Consider the following 20154-nt stretch of genomic DNA (forward strand, 5'->3'; position numbering starts at 1 on the left):
CTTTGTGGTCATTTGTAAATAAGGGGCCCTCCTTTGCCAGAAGGGATGGAGGTACCATATAATTTTTCATAATTCTCACCGAGGATTAATACTAACCCCTTGAGGGTCATTTGCAAACGTGTCTGGAAAGGAACACTTGGGTGTTACAGTCCTGGGACCACCGTGGGTACCTGGTGAGGGCCTTGCAGATGCTTAATGTCCTACAACCGGGCCAGTCTTCCACAGCAAAAAAATACTACGCCACCCAAGTGCCCAAACTGCTTCAGTGGAGGCAGCAGCCCCCTCCTTGGACACCCAGAGGAACCTGGACTCTGGCTGTTTAGGGGCAGGGTCAATTCTAAAACCCAGGCTTTTTTGTCCCCACAATTCAGTAGTTATTCGGTGACAGCACATGGAATATAAACAATAAAGAAACTTGACATGATGTTATATATTTAGCTTACTCAAGAAACAAAATTTAAATCCAGTCATTCCCCTTCCCACCTGACCTACTTTCCTTTCTCCTGTACTAGAACCAGATTATTACCCACCCAGCCTTAGCATGGGTCCTGACTCCACTTACCTCCCTCCCAAACACCACATGAGATGATTCCTCAGCCTGGATGTGGAACCAGCAATTACAACAGGCTTTAGTGGAAAAGAAATGGTTGTGTGCAGATGCCAACTAAACACTGTAGAATCCTGGTGTCCCACATTAGTAATCATGACAGCTGTTTGCAAGTGTCCCCAAAGTTCATTTCAGACTCTCACTGCTAATTTTGCTGGGATATAAATATAAAACATGTGGACTGCTGGGCTGGACTGCTATGCTGAGTCTCTGATCCAGGAAGCTCAGTGTCTGCTCCCTGCAACCAGCTCCCTGTTCTGTTCATGCATGTGCATCAAGCAGCTGTTTAGTGTCCATTTTAGTATCTTAGACAGTGCATTTCAGTATGGTCTTCATCCACAAATACGTGTACCACACAGTAGTAATGATCAATCTCAGTCTTTGCTTTCTTTTGTCTTAGAGAGTCAGATAAACGGATAGCAAGGTAACAAAGTCATAGAGCGCTATAATATAGTATTTCCTTTATTTCAATGACAGGATTTATTTAAAGAGCTTAGATATAACATCTTTGCATTTATGGCATCATTTAGCGTCTGAAGCTCTTACATTTTACAAACTTCATTTCATGCGAGATGTTGTCAGTTAGAGAAGTGCTTCTGAATTTGAGGGGTTGCTGTCATCTCAGATGGAGTCCCTAAAAAATGTCAAAACTCTGCAGTATTGTCATCATGACAAGAACTCAGACAGATGAAATTTGGAAAGCCCTGTGATTTACTAGTGCACAGACAGAAAATGGTATTTCAGAGGGAAAAAGCCTGAATTACAGAAAATGATAAATGAAATGGTCTAACATGCATTTCCCTTACAAAGAACTAATACTTCTTTGGTTGATAATAACATCTGTCAGTAATTATGAAAAGAGCTGGCAAATGCATAGTACTTACTATTAGCCAGGGCTGTTCTAAAATTCAAGCAGATTCATTAATCCCCATAGCATCTCTACGAGGTGGGTACTATTATTATCCCCATTTTATTGATGAGGAACTTGATAAACACAGAGGCTAAATGACTTTTACAAGGTAGACAGCGAGAAACCAGCACAAGTGTTCCAGCCTGAGTCTATGCTCTTGGCCACTTCTACCTTTTATTTTTTTTTTTTTTGGTGGCAGGGAGATAATAAGGTAATTCTGGTGGGGGGTGGGGAGGTAATTAGGGTTATTTGTCTATTTTAGAGGAGGTGTTGGGGGCTGAACCCAGGACTTTATGCGTGCTAAGCATGCGCCCCATCACTTGAGCTGTACCCTCACCTCTCGAGTCTATGCTCTTAGCTGCTAATCCACACTGCCCCACATGGTAACTCTGGGGGAACTACAGTTCATTCATTCACCCACTTGTTAAACTCAGCCTTCCTGGTGCCTGGGATTCAGCAGTGAACAAGATAACATGGTTCCTGCCCTAAATGGGCTTGTCGACTCCTGACATATTATCTTCATTTTACCCAGGAAGTAACAAGGTCAAGAAGACTCACCTTTTCCTGTTAACACCGGAGGATACATGAAGTGCTTTATTTCATTTCTGCCATTTGACTTACACCATGGGAAGGGAAAGCTGCCTTGCAGATCCCGGAGCTCACAAGCCAGTTAATCCTGAATTTTTTTTTAAAACTGTCCCTTACTTGATACTTGATCTGAGAAAGGATGAAGTAAACCTAAATAGATTCTAAGAAAGCGTGTGGTTTATACAGGGTAAATAACCAGCCACTGTTTACTATCCTAACAGGAATCTGTAGGCATATTTCTTTTCTTTCTCTTTTTTCATTTTTATGGGCAGCTTTTAAAAACCAAACCAAACCAACAAAACCAAATCACTTATAATTCAACAGCAGGTTCTAAATCACCCCCAAGACAGCAGCTAAACTCGGTTTAGACTTACAGTGAGGCTCCTGGTGGTTGGATTGATGAATGTATCTCTATCCTGAATATAAAAGTCGTTCACGCAGCTCTTCTCAAATAGGGCAATGAAAAACTCTTGTTCCGGTTGTTGATACTTTCATCCACTTGGAGGACTTTCATAAAACAGCTGAAGGTATCAAAGGCTGAGGACACGGTTTTCAGATGATTGGGATTCAGAGGCAATTTTATGTACAGTATCTCAGCGTATGTACAGAGCACCTCCCACAGGGTGTGTACATTTGCAAATACAAGCTTGTCATCCAAAACCTATATTGGGAGAATGAAAACACAAACCAGGAAACTATTTTCATATTTTTAGTACACAGATTTTTCTTACATTCCTTGTAGTTAAAGCACTTGTGCAAACACACACAGATATGACACTGGTAAAAGTGAAGATATAATGAAAATAGATTTGCAAACCATCATACATTTTTGCCTTAAAGTTAATTTCTTTGTTGAAATTACTGAAAAGTTATTTAAAATCCTTACAATTCATTCATAAAATAACCAATGTTTTAGATGAAGAAAAGTAAACTTGTTAACTTTTAGTCCAAATTAGTAACTAAAAATAGAAACACGAAAAAATTCTTTGCAGGGGCATTGTAATGACAATTTTTTAAATTTCTTAAACCTAGGACTATTTACATATCTGTTCAATATAATGTTAAACAGCCATTAAAAGGGATTTAAAAGAATTATATTTATTAATATGGAATATATAATAAAAGGAAAAAGAAAAAAATGTGAAATAATAATTTTCATTTTTGGAAGGGAAAAATATCTACATTTGAACAAAAAAATGTTTAGAAGGATTTTAAGATTCTTTATGTATAACTAAGGTACAGATGATTTTTAATTCCACTGTTTTTAATTCCATTGGATTTTAATTCCAATGTTCTTTCATTTTCAATTTTGGGGGAAATTTTTATAATAAAAAAACTTTAAAATTGTTCTTGCATAAATACATTAATAGATATATTTATGACTACATTCTCTGGCTATTAAAAAAGATCTCCTAGCTTTGGATCTGAAACATACATTCCATAATGCAGATTCTGACTGACTCGCCTCCCAGTCCAGAGCGAAGGCACGGCTAGGGTGACATGTTTCAAATATCATTCCAGGGAACATGCAGGCTCCCAGCCAACGGCTGCAAAGGGACTGACACTGATCTGCTTGCTCCCAGCTGCAGACCATCACAGATGAGTTTAGATTCATAGGCTCAAGTTTTCTCTGTCAAAAGAAATCAGAAAATGTTAGGCTTTTACTTTCACCAAGGGAACAAGAAGTTGTTTGATTTCCTTTTATTAAAAAAAAAACAACAAACCAATTTGAACCTGAAGAAAAGACATTTGCTCAAAATACCACAGTAGCAATGAAGGTGCTCTGGCTGGCAGGGACTTGTTGGATTCCTGTGAGTGCTGGACTCCTCACATGGAATTCCCTTGGCACTCCAGAAGGCCTGTGGTTGTCCCCATGGGTTTGTGGCCATATGTGGTGCACAAGTCTCTGGCTTTGCCACAATTTCAAAGCCTTTTTTGGCTTATGAAAGGCTTTGCACTCAAATGGAGTTTTCTTGAGTCCACTCACTGATGTCATTCACCAGAGTTATAGTCCAGATCTGACATTCTAGACTCTTAAAATCTTGCAGACATTCAAATGGTTCAGGTTTGGATGTGTATTCACCTCTGCAGGCCTGGACCAAATTCCATAAAGCCACCCGGACAAGTTCAGCAAAATGCAAAGACATTTTTCTTTCTGCAAGACTGAAATGTCTGTGAAGCTATAAAAACTTCTGCATCTACAAAAATAGGGAACCAACTCATCAATAACATATCTATCCATAATGCATGGACATTTGAAAAAATACTGTATTTACTCCTATTAAATTCTATCTGGCTTTTGCCAAATTGTGTCCTAAACTGTAAGGAAAGTATATAAATGTAGAGAATTTTTGACCTTTTAAGAGAAAAAGGAACCCTCCTACTCGGTTGGTGGGAATGTAAATGTTGCAGCCACCATGGAGGACAGTATAGAGTTTCCTTAAAAAACTGAAAATATACTTCCGTGTGATCCAGCAATCCCATTCATGGGTATATGTCTGGAGAAAAATATAATTCAAAAAGACACATGCACCCCAGTGTTCACAGCAGCACTATTTACAATAGCCAACACACTGAAACAACCCAAATGTTCACTGGCAGATGATTGGATAAAGAAGTTGTGGTATATTATATATATATGTATATTTACATATATACACGCATATACACACACATATATATACATGAACACACACACACAATGGAATACTGCTCAGCCATTAAAAAATTAAATAATGTCTTTTGCAATAACATGGATGGACCTACAGGGTATTATGCTAAGTGAAATATGTCAGAGAAAGAAAAACAAATATTCTATTTATTAACTTATATGTATATCTAAAAAATAAAACAAATTAATTACTATAATAAAACAGAAATAGACTCACAGGTACACAGAACAGACTGGTGGTTACCAATGGGGAGAAGGAGGAGAGGGAGGCAGGAAGGGGATAAGGGATTGAGAGGTAAAAAGTACTATGTATAAAATGGATAGGTTATAGGGCTGTATCATACAGCACAGGGAAATATAGCCATTATTTTATGGTGACATTAAATGGAATATAATATATAAAGATGTTGAGCCTCTGTGTTGTACACCTGAAAATAATATGATGGAAATCAACTACTCAATTATAAAATACTTAATCAAAGATTTTTTCATATTATTTGCAATAAGTTAGAAGCCAGCACTGTCAATAGAAACATAGTGCAAGTCACAATTTTCCAGTAATCCCATTTAGACAATAAAAAGGAACAAGTGTACTTAATTCCAGGAATAATTATATTTATCCCAAAATATCCAATATACTATCATTTCAAAAGTGTGATTAACAATTTTAAAACTTATTAATAAATATTTTACTTTATTTTTGTTGTACAAAGTCTTGAAAATCTATTATGTATTTTCCACTTATAGAACATCTCAATTCACAATAGCCACATGTGGCTGGTGGCTACCATACTAGACAGAGCAGATTACACCATTCACACTTCTGATAAATTACCTGCTCTTATTTATTTAAAAAACTTCCAGAAAAGGCTTTAGATATTCCCTATATCTAACAAAGCAACCTTGACGGGTGAGGAATATCTTCATTATAAGTGAAAAATAAAGGTAAGAGAGCCATGGTTACATGTAAGTTAATGTAACAATTCCTTCGTAATTCATTCAGGACTTTACAATCTTTCTTCATATTCCAAGGATTCACTGTCATTGTGCAATGTTTTTCACTATAATCATCTTTGGAATTGAGAGGCTTCTGATGACCCTGCTTTGTGCATCTGTACATAAAAGAAAATAACAAAACAGAGAAAAAGACCTTATTAAAGATAATTTAGGGGGGTATAGCTCAAGTGAAAGATCATATTCTTAGCATGCACAAGGGCCTGGGTTCAATCCCCAGAACTTCTTATAAAAATAAAATAAATAAAAACCTAATTACCACCCCCTGCAAAAAATTAATTAATTATTTTAATTAAAATTTAAAAAAAGATAATTTAGAGAAGCCTTATCAGGCTACAAGAGCTACAATGAATGCCCCTCCCCCATTAATTTAGAAGAAGTTTCACAATATTTCCCAACATAAAGGCTAAAATATAATTCGGAACACTTCCTGATGGTCAGCATCATTTTAACAAAAATGTAGATAATTACTTCCCTGGTGTCAAAGCTCTGTCAGAGATGGGCACAGAAAATTTAGTAAAAATTATTTTGCAACTACCTTTGAAAGAAATGCTGAGAAATGATCTTTTCTGTTGGAAATTAGCCTGCTTTTATATTCTGCAGTAGGCATATGTGTTTACAAACCAGGCAGGAACTGGATCATATTTTACACATACTTTAGAAACTGATTTGAATTTTGCTCTCTACCTGCAAGGCTATTTCTTAGGTAATAACATAAGCTGGCCACTATACTAAATTTTGTTTCCCTGTTTGCTTAATCCTCACAACAATTCTCTAAGCTGCTATTATTACCCCCATATAACAGATAAAGAGCTTGAGGCAGAAAATAATTTGGGTAACTTGGTAAATGGTGGAGCTGGGTAATATCGCAGCCAGTCTGACACTCAAGTCCATTCTTCTCACCGATGTCTGATACTGCTGCCTACATTCAGCAATGACTCCTGATTTCATATTTAAGTGTGTCATTTCTAAAAGTGCAAAGCTATATTAGTACTGCTGTGTAAATTATTCTTTTAAGATGTGATTGCCAAAAAAAACAAAAACAAATAAAATCAGGGTGCCACTGAGGGGAGGGCGAACTGCATATGGACGGACACAAGGGGACTTTTTGAGGACACAGTTGCACAACTCTAGAAATAGCTAAAATGGCTGACTTGTACAATTATAATATGTGAATTGTATGGCCTGTAAATTACACCTTAATACAGCTATTAAATTAAGAACCTGAGATACCAAATTAAGATTAAAACACATATATATATATCACACATAGTACAACAGGCAAATATCATTATTTACTGCAACATTTTCCTTCATGCAGCTTCCTTTCCTCACCTGTTCCTGAAAGGATGATTCATTTTTAAAATAGCCTTTTAATTTATTCAGCAAATAATTTTTGACGGCCTGCAATGTACCCAGGACTACTCTAGGCACTAGGAAAAGATCAATAAACAAAACAAAAGTCCTGTCCTCACGGAGCTTGGTTGGAGTCTAGCTGGGGTGGGGGGTGGAGATGACAATTCACACAACAGAGCAGCAGAGGAGGTGGCATGCTAGGAAAGAGGAACCATGGAAAAAAGTAAAAAGGGCAAAGTAAAGAGAGTTGAGGGTATAGGATGAGGGTGATGTTGTATTAAATACCAGAGCAGGGCACACTGTGAACTGAGGTTAGAATTAAGACTAGGAGGTGAGAAGTCCCAGGTGGACGGAATAACCATCACCAAAGCCAGCGTGACCTCTCATGTTCCAGAATGGGGGCACAGCTGGAGCTGTGGAGAAGGGTCAATGCAGATCCTGTATGGCCTTGGAGGACATTGTAAGGACTGTGGCTTTTACCCGGAGTGAAATGGGGAGGTACTGCAGAAGGACGACACAATCTAACTTAGGTTTTCAAGGCTCACTTGACTGCCGGGTGAGAATAGTGCAAACGGGTCAGAGATGAAAGGTGGGAAGCTACTGAGAAGGGCTATGGAGGAGGAGAGGACAGTGGCTCAGGGAAGGGAAGCAGCAGTGGAGGCAGGAGCCATGGTGAGAAGTGGCTTGGTTCTGGATATGTTTTAAAGGCAGTGTTAAACCAGATCTATTGACAGAATTCATGTGGTATGTCAGTGAAAGTCAGAATAACTCCAAGTTTTTTGACCCAAGCAGCTGGAAGGATTAAGTTTCCACTAACTGAATGGGGGAGGCTGCATAAAGAACCAGTTTGGGGGGTAGGAGGACCAAAAGCTCAGTTTTTACACATGTTGGTTTTAAGATATCAGAGTTCCAAGTGAAGATGTCAAATCAGCAGAATATTATAAGAGTCCAGAGTTGGAGAGAAAAAGTCTAACGGGAGACAGAACTGTGCGAATCATGGGTCACACGGGTGGTACAGGAAGCCATGAAACCCAGGTACTCAAACATTAAGATAACCTGGCATTAACCATAGGAGTTATCTTTGAGGGCCTGCCTACTAGGTGAGGATATCAGTCCTATTTCCCGACCACTCGAGTTTTAAAAAGGAACTTACAAATGAATTCGTGCAAGACACTGCCTCCAGTGGGTGGGATCAGAGCTGGAGTCGGAGAATGGGATGGTGCACGCTACTCCCTACGGCAGATTGTGTGTGTGTGTGTGTACGCATGTTTGTGTGAGAAGGGGGAAGAGTTACACCTGTCTTAAGAAAAAGAGCTAGAAATTCTAGAAGCCGAAAGATGAAAGAACATCCAGATCTGGTAGAGGGAACAGGGGAAACACTGTACTGTAAGACATATCCCCATAATGCCATTTCCCACCATCCTTTCATCAGGAACACAGTTGGAAACTGGGGAATTATTTAGATACGTGTGATGTACACAAACTTTCTGACTATGTAACACTAAATATCTACATATGTAGCAAGTTAATGATATTTATATCTGCTTCAAGTTTAATAACAAGTTCACAACAGAGGGAAAATAAAATATTGAGGACTGGTAGAATTATACTTGAAGGCCTTTCAATGCTCAGAATGGAAGCAAAAGCGGCTTCACCCCACAAAGAATGTCATTATGAGTCAAGAATGTTTATATTTGCTTAAGAAATTGAGAGTTACAACTTCCTGCTTTAAAGAGTTAACTTTAAGACAGATACCATACTATAAGCAACATCTATACTGGTGCTTTCTTAAAGCTATTTTTAGTTCCTGCTTGTTCTGATGTACTCCAGAAACTCTGCAAAGGAAACCTTCTATTCAAAGGCTTAAAGGAATAAAAAAAGAAATAACACTGCATTCTTTTAAGTGTTCTCTGTACTGAAAGTCATTTGCAAATGCAGCACCCTGCCACATATCTACATTTTTAACAATAAAGACTTTTGTGCAATTTTTCAATTGCTATGTGACTTTGCGTCAGTCTCTCACTCAGAAGCAGAATAGAGTACCAGAAAATGACACATCATGTCTAAAACTACAGATGTGGAATATGAACTTACACCAGGAAACAGCTAAGTGGGAGGGTAAGGTTTACCTTTTAAGTTACCGTAAGTGCAGTTACATCTTCTCCCTGCTTCCCCTGTGAAGTGAAGAACTAGTCTTTTCCAGGAAAGCTCTCAATCTGAGTACTGTTTTCTTTAAAATATTTGGAGATACTTTTTTAAGGTTCTTTCACTTTTAAGTCTTTCCCCAACTCTACATCCCATAACAAGTGTTAAAATTATCCAATAGCCTATTGTTACAGAACATACTATACAAAAGCTGAGGTTTCCCAGTGCTTGGATCCCACAATTCTGCTACCAGATAATCCTAAAGCCTTCCTTCCATAACTGACTCTTCTGCCAATTCCCAGCTGAGGGCAAATTTGGCTTCTCAGCACAGTTAAATTTCTAACTCTGCCTACAAACACTCTACTGCCAGTAAGGGAACTCTAAGGGAGCCAACAAAGCCCCTAGTGAGTGTTGCCTCCTTCAAACAATCAAGATGCCATCACCAAGCAAATATTTAAACCTACTGCAAAACTTCTGAAGACATCTTACAAACAATATAGTTTATATAGATTCATACTATTTGCTCTGGAATAGTGATTTCCAATGGAGGGAACAAAGGACCACATGACCCAAGCAATTATTTAAAATTTCACATAACTATCCCTATTCACCTGAGGATTCAGGCAAGCCCGTCTTATAGGTCTAGGTGTAACAGAATGGCAGCACCTCTTCAGTAGGGTGAAAAACAGCGAGGTAGACTTTTAGTGAAAGGGAGTGATGTAATAGGACCCACCGCCCACTTACCTCCCACCACAGGACAATCATCTCAGATCGAGAACAAACACTTTGGGAAACAGAGGTTGTTTATGTATTTATGGTTTTCTGGTGGAAATAATGCCCTGAGTCACGTGAAGTTGTGGCTGCAAAATTGAACAGGAGACCAGACATTTTCACATTCAGGACACAAATAATCAGCCCCCGAGTGGTCACAATAACTCTTCTCCCCTTTGCCTGTTCACCCCAAAAGCTGCAGGACTCTCCTGCTTGCAGTGACACCCACCATTTCTCACAAATTCCTGCCAAGTTCATGTCAGCAGCTGGTGGTGTCAAAGTCAACATTTGTACTGCTCTGAAGTCTCTCCATTACTTTATATCCTTCTATTTTCTCTGTTGTCTTCCTAGCTACCCTTGCATTCAGAAGCTGGTTAACGCACTAACATTGACTCTGTAATCAGTCCAGGATATAGGAAGCAGAGATTCAACTGTAACCAGTCCCAGAATACTTGTCATGCCACTCTAGTGTCCCAACAAAATACTCTGGCATCCCTCATCTCACCCAAAGAACCACCGCATTACTTAGAGGTTGTAAAAGTAGAGGGTTTCTCTACTGGGAAACACTGGCTTGTGGTAGAGTCTTGATTTCAGTTTTTGCAACTAGTTACAGGCAAAAAGACATGGTCCGCAAATTTTCTTCAAGCGTTTGGAATTTAAACTTTTATTAGATACAGAGACGGCGGACTAACCGTAATCTATGAACATATGGTCATATTATAAAATAATGTCCATGTCTGCCTTACAGCCATGTAAGAACTTGAATTACACCTGCATCCTGTAGGCCTTTAGAATTGGATGTGAAGCATCCTGTGTTAAAAACCTCCTATCCAGTCCCAGAACACCTTAAAGACAACATCACATTAATGCCACTGAATACATTAGTATAGAACTTGTATGGTTAAGTTACATCTCCAATTTCCCAGAGCTGGAAAGCAGATGCCTAGAAAGGCTGGAAAAGCCCAACTACCAAAACAGCTCAAAAGTTGAAGCAGACTCCTGCGCCTCCCAGGGCGGAAGGCGGAGGGTGGAGGGGGCATTGCCAACCACACTGTCCTCCCCCAGGACGTGGCATGTGGGGAAGCAGGCAGAAGTGGGTGGCTGGGACTCAGAGGTGGAGAGGTGATGAAAGCAGGATTGGAACTGCTCTGGTCCTAGAACAACAGAGCTGTAAAAAGCTCGGCTTCAATTCAACCCGCTTACTCTCCCACTTCCCCTCCCACCTACGTGACAAACAGAGCACAGTCAGTCACTTTCTGCCCATGACGGTGACTACTAGCAGGAAAGGGACCAGGATAAAAGCATGTCCTACAAAAGATCAGTCTGATTTTAAAGACTGTATTATAATCAATGAACAGCAGTGTCAGAGTGGGACACTTGTGAGGCGCTCAAATAAGGAGGAAGAGGCTGAGGATCCATTTCCAGCACTTCCATGTCTTTTATCACTCCTATTTCTGACCTTTCCTTTGCCACGTTTTGTAGCACTGCCATCACTGGCAGGTAAAGGGGCAGCAATGAGACTTGGCCGTTTGGCTGATGGGGCTACATTTCCCAGCACTGGAAGAGGAGCAGCTGGAAGATGTGAACCGCGGTCCTGGCCTGTGCCAAACACTAAACAGGTGACCCTGGGTTAGGCTGTTAGTCTCTCTGGGCTTCCGGCTGTTTACTTATAAAAGAAGGTTTTGTCATTGCACAAATATATCCAATATGAAATGTAACGTGAAAGTCAAACATAATGACATCTCACCTGCTTGCCTCAGGGAACTGTACAAGCACTGAACACTATGTGAATGTAAACACAGAGTTAAGAAAACTGTTGAGGTAAAGCGCTAAGCTGAACATGGAGATAAAGTTTTTCTCCATGGATTTTCTTGGCTTTCTTTTTTAATTGCAACACTGAATTAATAGTTATTAGCTATACTCCACACCACCACCCCTGCGAATAACTAAAGTAGTTTAGCACTGCCTGGATGCCTGCTATTGCCCGATGCTAAGCAGGGTGAGGGTATAAAGGAGGCTGAACAATGGAGTCTTCTCCAGTTACCAGCTCAGTGAGGAGACACATTGGAAACCACCCAGGAATGGTACCAAGTCAGTACTCAAAGCCAAGATAACAGGCTACCGATCATAAGCAGTGCAGGAATACAAAGAGGAGCTAGAAGTATTTGGAGTAAATAGGGAAGATTCTATGAAGGGGATAGGGATTCAACTAGTTCTCAGGGCAATTCTAAGCTGTTTTAACTGAGGACTGGAGAGGAAAAGACTGGTGACTCCTGGTTTTTAATAAGGCACAGGTTACCCTCGGAGGCTAAGTCACATAATGATTGGAACACATAAGGTAAGGCCAAAGTGATGAAGGTTCAAGCCTACCTGTCTGAGAACTGGTTGTGGTAAGTCTTTGACTTGACTCTAGATGTTGGAAGGTCAAAATGGTAGGTTGACTGAAAAGGGGAGGTGAGAGAATATCCAAGAATTCTACAGAAGGGAAAATTCATGTATCAGGGATGAAAGCTCTTCATCAGAGTATCAGCAATCAGAATAGACACTTGAAACCAAAAACATACAGTTCCAGAAGCTGACAAAATGTGGAGGGTGGTGAGAGAAAGATGAATCAAAGTCCATTCCAAGCCTTTGGCTATTCAAGACCAGAAGAATGATGATCCCACTGAATAAGTGGAGACGCTGCAAGAAAAAAGATTATGAAATCAGCTTTAGACATGTTGAATCTGACATATGAGCTAAGAGTAGGTGTTCTCTAAGAAGCTCAAAATTCAAAACTGAAGCACAGATCTAGAGTACAGGCTTAAGCTGCAGATGGACAAGACTTGATAAACCTCCTAAAAGAAAACATAGGCAAAACATTATCTGACATAAATCTTAGCAACGTTCTCCTAGGGCAATCTACCCAGGCAATGGAAATAAGAGAAAAAAACAAACAAATGGGACGTAATTAAACTTATAATTTCCTTCACAGCAAAGGCAACCATAAGTAAAAGAAAACATAAACCTATGAATGGGAGAAAATATTTGCAAATGATACGACTAACAAAGGCTTAATTTTCAGAATATATAAACAGCTCATACAACTTAACAACAACAACAACAAAAAAAACTCAATCCAAAAATAGGCAGAAGACCTAAACCAGCATTTCTCCAATGAAGACACAAATGTCCAATAGATACATGAAAAAATGCTCAGTATCACTAATAAAATGAGAAATGCAAATCAAAACTACAATGAGGTATCAGCCCACACCAGTCAGAATGGCCATCACTCAGAATTTCATGAATGATAAATGCTAGAGAGACAGAAGAGTGTAGTGTACCCTCTTACACTGCTGGTGGGAATCCAGTTTGGTGTACTCATTATGGAAAGCATGGAAATCCCTCAAAAAACTAAAAGTAGACTTACCCTATGACCCAGCAATCCCACTTCTGGGTATATAACTGGAAGGAACTCCAATGTGAAAAGATACCTGCACCCCAGTATTCATAGCACCACTGTATACAATAGCTGAGACATGGAGGCAAGCTAAATGTAGCAACAGATGACTGGATAAAGAAGTTGTGGTATATTTATATACTGGAATACTACTCTACCATGAAAAGGACAAAATAAAACCATTTGCAGCAACATGGATGTATCTAGAGATCGTCATTCTAAGTGAAAGCAACCAGAAACAGAAAAATACCAAATGATACCACTCAGATGTGCAATCTAAAAAAATAGAGAAAAAGACACTGTGAACACATTTACAAAACAGAAACAGACTTGCAGAATTAGTAAACAATCTTAAGGTTACCAGGGAAAGGGGATGGGAAGGGATAAATCTGGGAGATTTACAAATGTTAGCCACTATATATAAAAATAGATTTTAAATAAAGTTTCTTCTGTATAGCACAGAAAACTATGTTCATTATCCAGCAATAACCTATAATGAAAAAGCCGATACAGCCACCAACTGAGGAAGCAAGAGAAGAAAGGATTTAGTTATGCTGGGCTAGAGCCCACTTCTAAAATCCTTCTCAGCCACTGAGGCTGCCCCGAGTAACCTGAACCCTCCTCCCAGGGACAGGCTGACATGACATATGTCCTGCAAACCTGAGGCAGCAGAGGCCGTATCCAGGTCTGGCCCTGGGGGAGATGGGAGCAAGTCCACCTGCTCCCCCTCGGGCAGCACCCCTCCCCGCAGACCCTGCCTCCTGACTGCACCGCTCCTGTATCTCAGGAACCCACTGACTTGAAAACAAGTGGTCCACGAACCTGGGGTAGCGGCAGGGAGATGGGCAGCGACCTGGCAAGCTGGTCGATTTGCCCCCATCTCCCCCACGGCCTGTCCAGGGCTCGGCCTCTGCTGCTCCAGGCACGGACCCCAGGTCAGCCTGCTCCCAGGAGGAGGGCGCGGTGTGGTCAAAGGCAGTGGCTGGTTATGGGGTCCGCCCATGTGTGCCAGTGGATTTGCTTCAAACTCCCCAGCACATGGCCTGAGCTTGGCCTCTGCTGCCCCAGGTTCGTGGAACTCAGGTTACAGGTCAGCCTGCTGCTGGAAGGCGGGTGCTGTGCTGTCAGGGAAAGGCGGCGGCTGCGATGGCGGGATTGGGGCTGCCTTGTGAGAGCGCAGGGCTTGCAACCACTTCCCGCTGCTGCTGCAGCCATTCCAGCACACTGATCGCACCGCGCCCACCTCCCAGGAGCAGCCTGACCTGTAACCTGAGTCACAAGATCCTGGGGATTTAGAGGCCGCCCCCAAGGTCAGGCCGCGGGGAAGATGGGAGCAAATCCAGGGGCTCTCATGGGGCAGACCCCATTCCATCCGAGGCCCCGCGACCGCACCGCACCCGCCTTCCAGGAGCAGGCCATTGTCTGAGGGCCAGTCGGAGATGCTCCAGAGCCGTCCGGTGCCCTCCCACCTCCCGGGGCTGTGCCTGCTCTCCTAAACCCGGACATAAGCGGCGGCAAAAACGCGGGGTTCAGGAACTACTAATAGCGGGATTACCACGAATTACAGCGGCGGCTGGGACCCGCCTCAGTGTCCTAACGGGACGCGCGGCCTGGACTTCACCTCCGCACCCCTCCCTGTACGCCTCCCCAGCCGCACAGCCCAGGTGTCACCCACCGGCTCCCCGAGCAGCGCGCCCCCACCAGCGCCCCCTTAACTGCCCAGCAGCGGCAGCCGAACCGAGGGCAAGCGGCGGCCCAGACCCCAGGCCGTGTTCCTCTTCCAGGAGCTGGTCCAGGAACAACCGGCTCCCGCCAGCTTCCACGCGTTCTGGGCGGGTTCCGGCGTCCGCGCATCTGTGCGTCTGCGCGTGCGCGCGCCTCCTCCTACCGCCTGCAGCGCAAACTGCTCGGGTGGGTCTCCTGCTTTACCGGACCAGGCCACTGGGGCCGGGAGGAGCCAGGTGGGGCCCCTCCTGCTCGTCCCGCCGGGTCTCCATCCCCAGAGCCTTCACCCCGCCACCGACTGGGTCCTGGCACTGAAATAGAACCACGACTGCCCTGAGCCAGGCCACACCCCGCCAGCCCCACTTCCCCTGCTCACCTTCCCCTCCCTGTTACTACCCTCCCACCCCTGGCCAGGCCCAGTCTCCCACCAGAACTTGAAGACAGGGCTCCTTCTCCTCACACCGAGGTCCCTGCCCTGACACTCCAACCTGCTAGGTCCTAACCTATGGCCCCTACACCCACAAGCTTACCCCTCATGCCTCACCACAGGAGGCCCAACATCCTGAAATTGTCACCCTCACCTCTCAGCCAGGTCAGTTCCATTCTAAGTGGGCCCCACACCCCACAACCTGTACCCCCTCACAATGGGATCCCCTTCATTCTGAGCGCACCCCTAACCTGAGCTCATTCCCTCACCCCTCACCCTGTGGTTGGGGTGGGGAAATCCGGGCTCCAGGAATGATGACTACTGCCACCAGTGGGGGATCCAGCCTAGTGTGCACCTTCATATTTAATGTCTGAGGCTACAGGGCGAGGCAGGCTGGGCTGAAGGCGGTTCCAATTCCTGCCCTGGCACCCTGATCCCCGCACTCTGTGTCTCATCTGACCCGATGGGTCAAGGTGATCCCAGGCTGCCAGCCACTGGCCTGTGGGCCTTGGGTGGTTGATGGTCCTGATGGTGGTCTGGACCCCTAGGGCGGAGGCACTGGGCAGGCGGACCTTTGGGGTGGGGGAGTTCAGAGGGTGCACTTGAGCCCAGGGGTAGACAGCAGATGGTGGGCTGTGTGCATGGGGCTGTGTGTGTGGCCTGGCCTCAGCCCAGGTGGGTGCAGGGATATTGTTCATTCACACCAGGCCAGAGGGAAGAGGGACGGGAGATTTTAAAGCGTCAAAGATAGGAAGCTAAGGCTGGAGAGAAAAGTAGGAAGGTGCACTGGCCTGGCCACCATGGAGCCCGCCGGCGACGCTGGTCCCTTGCATCAGGGGAGACTGGCAGTTGACTGGCCAATGGGACATCCCCTGCTGTGGTATAGTTTACAGGCAATTGAAGGGATTTTGACAGGTAATTTTAATCCAATAATTGTCACTTTCTCTGCGGGAGATCAGGTCCAAAGTCATGGTGAATCCTGCAGGGTTCCTGCCTGAACTCCATCCTGGGACAATAGAGGACCCACCCAGGAATCATACTCTTAGCTCTCACCCAAAGGCACTGTAATAAAGAAGAACAAATCTGACTCCATATTGGATCTGTGCCTTTTCCTTTAACCCTCTGCCGTGTTTTCTAGGCTTACTCTTGCTAGCTCTGCACCTTTTGTAAAACAATGTTGCCTTTAGCCTGAAATAAACAGAAGATCCTATTCTCAAAACTCTGACCTTTAAGGATATTAACACTTTTGCACTCCTATAAAGATAACAAGTTGCAGAATAGAAAAAGTTTGTTTTGTTGCAGGTTTTACAGGAAGACCATGATCTGACCCACGTGGACAGCTGCAAAAGATTCCAAGGAACAAAGTAATCCTACACGAACAAGTTTGCAACAACCAACCACAGCCTCTCCCCTATTTACTAGAAAAGGAGCCTAAAGTCTGACTTGGGGAAGATGGTTCTCCAAGATATTAGTCTGCCATTATCTTGGTCTGAAGCTGTCTACGTAGACCAGGTCATAGTGCCTCTGTAAAACCTCTAATAAAACAAAAGTTATTTCCTATTCTGCAACTTGTCATCTTTATATAAGTGCAAAAGTGTTAATATCCTTAAAGATCAGAGCCTTGAAAACAGGCTCTCCTCTATATTTCAGGCTAAAGGCAACATTGTTTTACAAAAGGTGCAGAGCTAGTAAGATTAAGCCTAGAAAAGAGGGCACAGGGTTAAAGCCAAAATGACCGATCTTCTATGGAGTCAGATTTTTTTCTTTTTTATTATACTATATTCTATTTTTGTTCTAAGTTTATAAGAATAAAGTTTAGCCTTTCCCATTTTAAATTGTGCAATTTTAAGGAGCATTAAGTGCATTCACAATGCTGTGAGAACAATACCACTGGTTTAGACAATTGCCTTCTCAAACTAAAAGCTTGTATACAAAGCGCACCCCACATCCTACCTCCCCCAGCCCATGAGAAGCAATAATCCCCTTTCTCTCTCTATTTCTTTACCTATCCTGGAGGTTCCCTATCAATGAAATCATATAAAATGTGGCTTTTTTTTCTCGCTGCCCATATATCTTAAGTAGGGACGGGTGAATTTTTTGTTTATTTCTTTTCATGTTAATTAGCATTTTTGTATTTTGAGAGGAAAATCCAGATGGATTAAAGATGAGACGTACCAAATGACGCCCTTTTGGTAACTCTGTGCATAATCTCGTGGTAGGCACTGCTGTTCTAAGTGTGAAACCAGAGCCAGAAGGGAGATGCTTAGCTCTTCTTGTGGCAAAATAAAACCAAACTAAAGCAGAAAACAAAGGCCAAGAAAGACAGCTGGAAAGAAAAAACACAACCTGGAAAAAGCTTTCCTCAAGACCTAAGGTCGGAGTAAAGCTTCACATCGCTGTGGTGCAAAAACCTCTTGAAGCCCAGTGTTCTGAAAAGAAACAAAACACACACAGGCAGTTCCAACGAGAGGCAGTGCAGGTGGCCAGTGTGTGCTAGAGATGCTCGACCTGTAAGTTGAGGACATAAGCAGATGGACAGACTGCAGAGATAGCATTGGCCACCATCACACTGGCAGGTCTTTAGCCCGGTGACAACCAGCCCTGGTGACAACGTGAGCAGGCAGAGGCCCCAGGAGGTCCCCTGGAGGGAAGAGCAAATGGACGCTCCTCTCCGGCAGAACAAGGTACAGGATACATCAAAGTGCCACAGGAACATCCCTTCCCTAGCAGTGCTGGTCCTTAGATAAGATCCCACCAAAGTGCACAATTTTCAAAGATAATTTTTCTTTAGTAACATGAATTCAAAATAATCAATATGTCATCAAGGGATTTTCAGAAGTGACCTGCCCTGGGCCCGAAAAATACACAAACATAAATACACACATATACACATAAATATATACACATAAATATATACACACATACATACAGGAAAAGAGACAGACAGACTGAAACACAGAGAAGCAGGGGGACAGAGAAACAGAGAGAGAGACAAAACAGAGAGACAGGCACTGAGAAACAGAGACAGAGAGAAGGAACACTGGAGCTGTGAAGGAGTGGAACTCACGCACATTTTCACAAGTCAGTCTGCATGTCAGAACCTGGTCTCAAAGTCCATCCACCCTCCAGAGGAGGGTGTGGGGATCACACAAGGGCGTGGGAACAGAAGGCAAAAAATATGAAGCCATTGTGGGGCAGCCCACCACAGAGGCCGAGATGGGACACTGGGCCTGTATGTCAACATGACAGAATGACCTAGGAGGTTGTATGCCAGAGCGGACGATGTCAGAGTTGTATTTAAATTTAGTCGCACGACTGAGAGCTGGGAAGCAAGCAATAAGGAAAGAGACTTTCTCCAGACCTCAGGGCAGACCCAGGCCTGTGTGGCATTTGCTCTGCGCTCCGCCAGCCCTCTGTGGGGTCCTTCATTTGCTGAGTCTGTTCATGAGATCCCTGTGATGCCAGCCCGTGTGGGTGACAGATGCAGTAGGTGTTTCTAGGTCTAGAGACAGGATGGCTTCTCTAGGAAACAGGGGCCAGAGTGATCCCCAGTGTGCTGATGGGAGATTGGGGAGACCCTGAGAGGAACATGGCTTTTCCATGTTGATAGCACTACTGAGTGGGGGGAGCCATGTCTGAACCCAGCTGTGTCTTCAGAGCTGCAGCCTTGGCTGCATCCAGGCCTCTCCAGGGCTATGAGGGGGGCTGAGTTGGTGTCACTGTGTGTGGACATGGCATGGAGTGAGAAATGAGAGATTGGCAGCCCAGAAAGGCCCTTGGGGAGCTATGTGTCAGGAGGAAGCTTGGGTAAGTGGACCCCAGGAAGTGACCTCACTTCCCTGGCAATAGAGCCCAACAGAACTTGGAACCAAAGTCACCAGGCACCCACTCTGTAGAGAAGTCCCTACTCAGCTCACTTGATTGGAGACAGAGGCATGTTCTGCTGCATCCCATTATCCCGAGGCCGCAGCTCCCGGAAAGCCCGCAGCGAGGGGCTGTACCAACGCTGCCGGCGCTGGGTCATGTCTCACCCAAGATTCCTCTGGACTTTTGGCCAGAGAGACCCAAAGGTAACACAGGGAGGCCCAGAGCAGGCCCGCCCAGGCCGGGCCACCACTCAGATCCCACCCAGGTATCCCCACGGCCCCGTCCTGGCTGGTGGAGGTGGAGCAGTCATGCTGGGGATGGGTTTCTGCCTCAAGCAAGAGCAGTTCAGAGGCCTGGTGGGCCGGTCACATCCACAGCCCAGGGCAAAGCTGGCTGGCTGGGATGTGGAGAGCCAGGGAAGGGTCCTGCTGCCCAAGGTGGAGCCCATGCATTCTGGGTATGTCTTTTCCCCCCCGGGTGTCTGAGCTGAACAAAGTCTCGGTCTGATCTGGCAGCAGAGGGTCGAGTGGACAGAAGCAGGAGTGTTCCTGGCCGGGCAGGGCTCTGAGACTTCCAGGCCGGGTCAGCTGCTGGTCACTGTCATTGCAGAACTAGATACCATATATTGAAC

The 20154-nt window shown here is 43.7% G+C and overlaps 2 long non-coding RNA genes across 3 annotated transcripts in view; one reads left to right on the forward strand and one right to left on the reverse strand.

Annotated features, from left to right (window-relative positions):
- Positions 1-20154, forward strand: part of LOC135320611 (uncharacterized) — a 352044-nt gene that overhangs the window by 125517 nt on the left and 206373 nt on the right. The window lies entirely within an intron of this gene.
- LOC135320613 (uncharacterized) lies at positions 2007-5690 on the reverse strand. 2 transcript variants are annotated; one of them, XR_010379838.1, is made up of 3 exons: positions 5612-5690; positions 3541-3735; positions 2007-2766 (listed from the first exon to the last, which is right to left on the reverse strand). It is a non-coding gene; the product is annotated as an uncharacterized LOC135320613 (long non-coding RNA). The 2 variants fall into 2 exon arrangements; XR_010379839.1 differs by lacking the exon at positions 5612-5690 and adding an exon at positions 3830-3997.

The sequence above is a fragment of the Camelus dromedarius genome, unplaced genomic scaffold (genome assembly GCF_036321535.1).
Source record: "Camelus dromedarius isolate mCamDro1 unplaced genomic scaffold, mCamDro1.pat HAP1_SCAFFOLD_140, whole genome shotgun sequence".
NCBI lineage: Eukaryota > Metazoa > Chordata > Mammalia > Artiodactyla > Camelidae > Camelus > Camelus dromedarius.